The sequence below is a fragment of the Penaeus vannamei genome, chromosome 9 (genome assembly GCF_042767895.1).
Source record: "Penaeus vannamei isolate JL-2024 chromosome 9, ASM4276789v1, whole genome shotgun sequence".
Lineage (NCBI taxonomy): Eukaryota > Metazoa > Arthropoda > Malacostraca > Decapoda > Penaeidae > Penaeus > Penaeus vannamei.
Genome location: NC_091557.1, coordinates 3525820 through 3535040, shown reverse-complemented (window position 1 = coordinate 3535040; position 9221 = coordinate 3525820).

The window sequence follows — 9221 nt, the reverse complement described above, 5'->3', positions numbered from 1 at the left end:
GGAGAGGGTGAGAATGAATGAGAAAAGAGAGGGGGTGAGGGGGGGGGGGTCAGGATGTGATTTCCCTCTTAAAATCTTTCGTTTCCTCTCTTGAACTCGCCAACGTGGGGCTATTATTGTTATTATTATCGTTTTCTTCTTCTCTCTCTTTCCTCATTCGTTGTTTTGTCGGCGTTGGGAATGCTGATTTGCCTTGTTTTGATTTTCTATATTTTTATGTTTTTATTTATTTTTTATTACTATTATTTTTTTTTTGGGGGGGGGGGGTTTAGGGTTTGTTTGTTTGTTTTGTTTGATTTTGTCGATCTTTTCTCGATTTGAAATTTTCTTTTTCTCTCTGTTGTCCTTCCTTCTGTATATTTTTCCTCCGCTGTTTTCGCCTCCTCCTCATCTTCTTGTACATTCTCTGTCTCTCTCACTCTTTCTTTCTTTCTTTCTTTCTCTCTCTCTGTCGCTCTCTCTCTCTCTCTCTGCTCTCTTCTGCTCTTCTCTCTCTCTCTCCTTTTCTTTCTCTCTCTCTCTCTCTCTCTTCCTTTCTTTCTTTCTGTCTTTCTTTTTTTCTTCTTTTCTCTCTCTCTCTTTCTTTTCTCTCCCTCTCTTCTCTTTCTTTCTTTCTCTCTCTTTCTCTTCTCTTCTCTCTCTCTCTCTTCTTCTTCTTTCTTTCTTTCTTTCTTTCTTTCTTCTCTTTCTTTCTTTCTTTCTCTTCTCTCTCTCTCTCTCTCTGTCTCTCTCTCTCTCTATCTCTCTCTCTCTCTCTCCTCTTATTTCTATCTATCATTCATCCCCTTCTTGTTTCTTTCTTCTTCTTTTATGCCCTCCTCCTCCTGTTCTTTTACCTCTTTTTACTCATTTTCCTAATATCATCACATGTCTAATCTATTTTCTTATTTGCTATTTTTTCCTACTCATCCACTTTTGAGAGAAAGAAAGAAAGAAAGGAAAGGTATATCATGATAAAAAATGTAATAGTAATTTTAATCTGAAAAAAAATTCTTTCAATATAATTTTTAATAGTCCTGAACTTAACTTATTATAGAACAAGTAGTTAGACATTTACGAAAAAAAAGACTTAGATATTTATGCATCAATAGCAATGGCTATGCAATTTCGAGTCTTCACAATATGCATGAGATACTAAGACAGTAATTCTCTCACGAAAAAAAGAAATGAAAGAAAGAAAGAAAGAAAGAGAGAAAGAAAGAAAGATAGATAGAGAAAGAAAGCAAGAAAGATAGATAGAAAGAAAGACAGAAAGAAAGAAAGAAAGAAAGATAGAAAAATAGATAGAAAGAAAGAAAAAAAGAAAGACAGAAAGAAAGAAAAAAGAAAGACAGAAAGAAAGAAAGATAGAAAAAGAAAGAAGAAGAAGAAGAAGAAGAAAAAAAAAAACACGCAAATCCAAATATTGCAAGAATAGGCATCATGACCCTCCCATATCATATCATCCTACTTTACTATATCAAAAACTCGTAGGCCTATATAGACCTTTTTATACCATCGAGGTTCTATTGACCGGATAGGCCTTGAAAACAGCAAAAGGGGGGGGGGTAGAACATTGAATTCTGATAAACTTTTGTTGTTTCACATCTATTGTATTTCTCATTTCTCTCTCATTTCACCTGTTCTAATTCACCAAAGAGGTCTTGCAAAAAAAAAACAGAAAAAAAAATGTTAGGCCTATCCTTCTGGCGTCGATCACGTGACTGAATAACTGGTATTTAGAGGAATGTGTGAATATATTCTCACCCTCTTGGTTTGTTTAGATTATCATCATTATTATGTGTGTTGTTATTAATCAGCATTGCTTCTATTAGTAATACTCTTAGTATCATTGTTGTCATTATTGTTATTGTCAATAATATTATTTCTTTCATTATCATAATTATCGTTTTTATGATCATTGTCATTATTATTATCATTATCCTCATCTATCATCATTATTATCATCATTATCATTATCATCCACATCATCATCCTTATTATTATTATCATTATTATTATCATGATTAACATTATGACTATTATTACTATTAGAAGAAGTATATTGTTATCGTTTTTATTATCACGATTACTATTATTATTATCATTGTTATCTTTATTCTCTCACAGTAGAAAGAGAGATAGAGATAGATAGATAGATAGATAGAAAGTGTGGGAGAGAGGAACACAGAAAATATGGAGAGAGAGAGAGAGAGAAAGAGAGAGAGAGAGGACGCGGAAAAAGATGAAGAAATAGAGAAAGAGAGAGAGAGGGAGGGAGGGAGCGAGAGAGAGAGAGAGATGGAAATTGATGGAAAATGATGGAGAGAGAGAGAGAGGTAAGAGGACATGGAAAAGATGAAGAAATAGTAGAAAGAGAGAGGGAGAGAGAGAGAGAGAGAGAGAGATGTTTATAGAGAGAGAGAGAGAGAGAGAGAGAGAGAGAGAGATAGAGAAAGAGAGAGAGAGAGAGAGAGAGTGAGAGAGAGAGAGAGAGAGAGAGAGAGAGAGAGAAGAGAAAGAGAGAGAGAGAGATAGAGAGAGAGAGAGAGAGAGAGAGAGAGAGAGGGGAGAGAGAGCGAAGAGAAGAGAAAGACGCAGAAAAATATGGAGAAAGAGAGAGTAAGAGATAGATAGATAGATATAGAGAGAGAGAGAGATAAGAGAGAGAAGAGAGAGACGCAGAAAAATATGGAGAAAGAGAGAGATGAGAAGATAGATAAAAAGATAGATAGATAGATAGATAGATAGATAGATAGATAGAGAGAGAGAGAGAGAGAGAGAGAGAGAGAGAGAGAGAGAGAGAGAGAGAGAGAGAGAGAGAAGGGAAGAGAGAGAGAGAGAGAGAGAGAGAGAGAGAGAGAAGAGAGAGACGCATGAAAAGATTTAGAAAGAGAGAGATAGAGAGAGAGAGACGCGCCAAAAAAAGAGTAGAAGAAAGAGAGAACGAGAGAAAAGAGAACAAACAAGCGAAGAAAGAAGAGGAATGTATGGGCTTACCAGCGTGAGAGAAAGAATGGTCCGCCATTGTGAGAGGGGATGGGGGAATAGAGTCTCCAGGTAGGGGGGATAGAGGGTCTTTATAGTGGAAGGAGAGGGGGGAAGGGGAAGAGAGGGAAGGAGGAGGGAAAGAGGAGAAGAGGGAGGGGGAAGAGGGAAGGGGAAGAGGGAGGAGAGGGAGAGGGGAAGAGAGAAGAGGGAGGGAGGGGAGGGGAAAGGGAAGAAGGAGGGAGGGAGGGGGAGGACTGAAGAGGATGAGCGATAATGAGAGGTGGAAGGGGGGGGAGGGAGGGGAGTGGGGGAGACTGCAAACTTCCAGCTCTAATTAAAGCAAAGAGTTAGGGAGGAGGTGGAATGCAGTCTCCCTTCCTCTCTCTTATCTCACTGACAGTCCTCACTTGTCCCCGTTCCCAACCGGTATCCCCATATGCGGCCCTTTCTCCTTAGTTATCATCACCCCCTTTTTTCTGTCTTATTTTCGTTTTTCGTTTTTCGATTTATTTTTATATTTGTTTTTTATTTATTCCTTCTCTTTCTTCTATTTTTCTGATTTTCTTTCTCTTCGATTTTTTATTTTTTTTCTATTCCATCTGTCTTCTTTCTTTATATTCTCATTATTTCCCTTATCTATTTCTTTCTCTCTCTCTTTCTTTTTTTTACCAATAAATTTAATTGACCGCTCAAAATAAGCAAACACAACCAAACACACATACACAAAAACACACACAGAAACACACAAATACACACACACACAGAAACACACGCACAAACAAACACACACGCAAATACAGACACACACACACACACAAACACACGTCCCTCCTCCCTACCACATGCAAACACACAGACACACACACACGCGCGCAAACACACACACACACGTCCCTCCTCCCTACCACATGCAAACACACACACACAGACACACACGCACACACACGAACCTCCCCAACAAAATAGCTGAAACTGTCTTCGTTCACCGCCGTTAAAGGAGACAAGGCGAGAATTTGTGGATCCGCCACACATAATTTCACATCAAGCCAAGTTTAACAGGTGCATGCGGGACTGTCAGCGACTCGATAAAATTTGGCAATCTTTTTCTAAATCCGCGCTGGGTTTGGCTTAATCTTCGGCGAATATCGGAGAATAATCATGATTTGAAGGGTGTTCACTTTCCCTTATTTGTGGGAGTTGCGAATCGCGGGTTGGAGGAGTGGGGGGAGGGGCGATAGGAGAGGAATAATGGCGGGGAGAGGGGGGGAAGGGGGGAGGGGAGGGGGGCAGAAAGATACAAGATCAATTAAATTTTTCTGTATATGGATGTGAACACAACTAAAAGGAGAGACAAAAATTGGTAAATATTTAAAAATAAGAATAAAACTATTACTAACTTGAACTAACCAAAGATACTGACAATTGTTAAATGAATCATATCTAATGTAAATAGAAAATGAATTTAGGAGTAATATTAGAAGGAGACACGTACAAATTAACTAATCTAAATGTTACCTATACAACTGATATCATATAATGAATATACAGCTGTTGTTACTCTACCCCACATAATATAATTCAGTTTAATCTGTATGTAACCTCACCTAATATTTATTCTTAATTCGGATAATCAATGACTCAGGTCTGTATGTAATCTCACTTAATATTTCTAATAAATCCTGATAATAAATGACTCAAAATGGAATTAGGAAGGACTGATACCCGCATTATGGGCAAATGTTCCCTGTTCTTCTTCTTATTATTATTATTATTTTGTTATTTTTACTTTTATCTATTTTTTTAGTTTAGTCCTTTATTTACCATCCTGGCTAAGTAAACAGGCGTGGGCAAGCAGTGGTACCTTTGATGCATTGTCAAAGCATTATATAATAGTATTACAGTGGAAATTTATACTATAACATTATTACCATCTATACTACATCATTTAAAAGAAAAGAACAATCACAGTAATTTATATTTTTTAAATAGTAATTTATAGATTCTGACCGAAGACTTTGGAGGAAAACCTGAAAGAACAGGAACATTGAAAACAAAAATAAAGCAAATAATAATTAAATATTTGGAGATCTTGAACTGTTTTTTGATTGCGAAAATATTTTTCTGCACTTAAGTTGGGAGAAGGTACTCACACGAGCATTAAAAAGTGCATGATCTTTGCAATATACCCAAAATTCTATAATTGATGAGATTTTAATAATAATAATAGTAATTAATAATAATAATAGCAATTAATAATAAAAATAGTAATAATTCTATAATTGATGAAATGTTCACAGTAAATTGTGTCGGTTATGTTTTATCAATTCTATACTTATTTGGAAAGTTCACAGAGGCAAACAACTATAAATCCAAGAATATTAAACATGAAAAACATATTTTGTAATTTTTTTCTCTTCCTCGCAAAATAATCGACCGTTTATAAACCTTCACACTCGCCTAATCCAAATCTCAGCCGGGATTAGAAACTGAATCTCTTCGAGGTTTCGCTCACTCTCAGCCGGGGGGGGGGGGGAAGACGAGAAATTAATATCATCTTCTACATCTTTCTCTATGTATGTGAACTTTGGCAATATCAAGGATGAAACAAATTAGATATTAATTAAATTTTTGAGAGAAAAAAAACGGCATGGAAAGGTTGAATTACGAGAATAAATGTTACTTTTGATAATAATGAGATCCGTATGAACATATTTTTTGCAATGAACATCCATTTTTATCATGTAACACAATATAGACTGAATTAAAGAAAATCAACCACAATACACATATTTCTTATCATTATATCTACATAGCACAAGATAACATATTATGGACAAATTTAAAGGTGTAGAAACGTGCAAACATTTAACACGTTTTAAAATCTTGAATACGTTTGTGAGGCCAAGATCTGCTCAAGAAAATGTGTATTGTGAATTGCCTCACAAATCAGTTTTAAAACCAAACACATATAAACACACAAACATATACACACGCACACGCCTGCGCGCTCATATATATATATATATATATATATATATATATATATATATATATATATATATATATATATATATATATATATATATATATATATATTTATATGCATATGTCTATATGTATTGGCCCGGGCGCGCGTGCATATATATATATATATATATATATATATATATATATATATATATATATATATATATATATATATATATATATATATATATATATATATAGAGAGAGAGAGAGAGAGAGAGAGAGAGAGAGAGAGAGAGAGAGAGAGAGAGAGAGAGAGATAAATATATATACATATATATAGATATAGATATATACATATACATATATATAGATATAGATATATATATATATATATACATATACATATATAGAGAGATAGATATAGATATATATCATACAATTATGAACGGTATGACAGCTAGTTAGATTAGTTAAATTCAAGGCCCTCAGATGATGCCTTGCCCGACACCAGAAGAGACGGAAAAGGGAGGACACACTGAGTCTAATTTATCGGGTATTCTGGGTGCCGCTGACCCGATAGTATTGTGGGAAGGGAATATGCGCTTTCCATTATTTGATGTGGGACTCTGCTGTCATTTCATACTGAATATTCTGTTGAGGAGGACTAGTATTTTATGAGGGACATATTACGTTATGAGGGACTTATGAGGGAAAATGTTGTAGTGAAGGAACAGGAGCGTCACCATTTTGTGTTGGATTTTACTGATACTTTGATCCGAATATTCTACTCGTATGGTCATACATGTATCAGTATTTTATGTCGGACTTTGCGAACATATTTGATTCGAAAATGCTGCAACAATTTTATTTTATTTTATTATTTTTTATTTATTTATTTATTTATTTATTTATTTTATTTTATTATTATTATTTTTTATTTATTTATTTATTTTTTTTTTTTGACACGAAAATTCTCTTAGCAATGCATTGTGAGCGACAGCATTTCATGTCGAACTTTTCTAACATTTTTTTGACAGAATCAGATAATATTTTCAATATTCTTGATGCTACAGCTGTTATGCAGACCAGCGGTTTCGTGACAAATAAAGATGTGAAAGGCTCCGAATTATCTTAATAACCTAATGTGCTGTGTTTTCAACGATGCAACATGATACAAGACGGTTCATTTTGAGTTCAAAGATGCTGATGCATTAAAGAATTTTTCACGAGATAGAAGTGATTAAGACTTGATAAGAAAATTCACTGATAAGTCTTCAGGTGAAAAGGACTTAAGGAATACGAACTATTTCTATCAGCTAATAATAAGGATCTATGATATGTGTGTTGGAATAAACTTAATGAAGTGAACTGAAGAACGAAATTAAACATAACTTAGAAGTGAATCTGAAGTATGGATTCAAAGGAAATGATAATACAATTGATAATTAGTCTAATAATAGAAAGGTAATGATACTAATTATTGGTGAAAATTAATATAAAAATGTTGATAGTAGAAGTAGTGATAATAATAGTGATGGTGATAATGATATTAATGTAGCAATGAAAATTATAATGATAACAATGATAATATCAATGATAACGATCATAGTGATAGGAACGTTATCGATAGTTATAGTGCTTCTACTGATAATAATGATAATATGATGCTAAAAGTAACAATAATTTTGATGATTATGATGATAATTGTTATGATAATATTGACAATAATAATGATGATAATAAGGATAATGAAAACAGTAATAATAATAAAAAATATGATAGTGATAATGATCTCAATAGTGACAAAATGTCTAATAATATCAATAAGAAAATAATAGAATTATTGATATCATCATAAAAGTAATAAAAACACTGATAATAACACTGATAATTATGATGGTGAGTGTGAGGATGGTGATAGTGATGATTATTATGATTTCATAACAGCAATAATGGCGATTACGATGATAATGACTATAATGAGTATATATAATATCATAATAGCATTAACGGTATTTGTAATGTCAACTATAATAGCAGCACTCATTCACGATTTAACAAAAGTAACAATAAAAAGATATTTGATGACAATAAACATAACCATTATGATAAAAGCCATGTAAGCGATAACTACCTGTTCATTCTTTGCAACAGACAAATATTCCCTCTCGCACTATCTTCACTATCCCTCTCATTATCATTTAAATAATGCTGGCACTCGTATTACAGCAGTTAAGAATAAGAAATGATTCGCGAAATGTACTTTGTAACAGGAACTGCAACTGTGCAACATATAAACCGCTGTGATGACTTGTATCCGGAAGTTTAACTCACATGAAACTGTTGGTGGAAGGAGAAGGGGGTGCATGGGGGAGGGAGAAGGGGGAGGGGAGGTGGAGGGGAGGGGAGGGAGGTGGATGAAGGGGGGAAGGGGGAGGGATGGAGGAAGACGGAGGGGGAGGGGAGAGGGGAGGTAGGAAGGGGGTTTATGGGGGAGGTGGGAGGGGAAGTGGATGGAGGGGGGAAGGGGAGGTAGGAAGGGGGAGGGAGTTGGGAAGACGGAGGGGGAGGGGAGAGGGGAGGTAGGAAGGGGGTTTATGGGGGAGGTGGGAGGGGAAGTGGATGGAGGGGGGGAAGGGAGTTCTTGGGGGAGGGGGAGGGGTGGTAGGAGGGGAGGTAGGAGGATGGGGGAGGTGGGAGGGGAGGGATGGGGGGAGGGGAAGGGAGGTGGGAAGACGGAGGGGGAAGGGGAGGTAGGAAGGGGGTTTGGGGTGGAAGGGAGGGGAGGTAGGTGGACAGAGAGGGTAAGGGGATTCATGGGGGAGGGAGAGGGGAGGGGGGAGGAAAGGGGGGAGGGGATGTGAGAAGACCATGGGGGAGTAGCAGGAAGGGGGCTAGGGGTATTGGGTACACAGGGAGGGGGACCAGAATGGAGTAAGAGAAGTAAGCAGATAGAGGAGTGAGGAGGAAGATGAAGGAAGAGGGATATGTATAGATAGGGGGAGAGAGAGAAACAAGAAAGGGATAGAGGGAGAAAATGGTTAGACAGAATGGGGGGAGAGGAGATGTAGGTAGATGGCGTGTAGGGGGTAGAGGGAGGAAAGGAGAGGGGGAGATGCAGCCAGACGAAAAGGGGGTGAGAGGAGATGTAGGTAGATCTAGTGGTGAGGGGAGGGGGAGGGAAGGAAGGGGGGAGGGTATGTAGCCAGATGGGAGGGAGTGTGTGGTATCATCTCAATGTTGCAGGTTGCCAAACTCGTTCTTGCATCGTGGGGGAACAC